The sequence below is a fragment of the Penaeus monodon genome, chromosome 20 (assembly GCF_015228065.2).
Source record: "Penaeus monodon isolate SGIC_2016 chromosome 20, NSTDA_Pmon_1, whole genome shotgun sequence".
Lineage (NCBI taxonomy): Eukaryota > Metazoa > Arthropoda > Malacostraca > Decapoda > Penaeidae > Penaeus > Penaeus monodon.
Window position 1 is genome coordinate 13,185,681 of NC_051405.1, and position 258 is coordinate 13,185,938.

General features: G+C 42.2%; 1 protein-coding gene across 1 annotated transcript in view; it reads right to left on the reverse strand.

The window, feature by feature from the left end:
- LOC119586044 (homeobox protein OTX2-like) overlaps positions 1 to 258 on the reverse strand; it is a gene marked incomplete in the record, with an annotated part of 30,876 nt that overhangs the window by 29,588 nt on the left and 1,030 nt on the right.

Here is a 258-nt window from a genome sequence, read left to right on the forward strand (position 1 = left end):
TTCAAAGACCAGCGTCCGTGGGAGAAGCAAACACAAACAACAGTTCACTACAAGAGATCACGACAAACACATAAACGGCGCCGCGCACTCCTGGCTGCCTCAGACGCTCACTCTGGGACGTTCGTAACACGGTGAAACTAACGTCATTATGAGAACAATATTTACCACTTTTTTTCCTAATTACTCAAATAAATATCTATGCAGATTATGTGCTACAAAATCCACAACAAAGTTGAATTTGTCGAACAAATCTGCGAC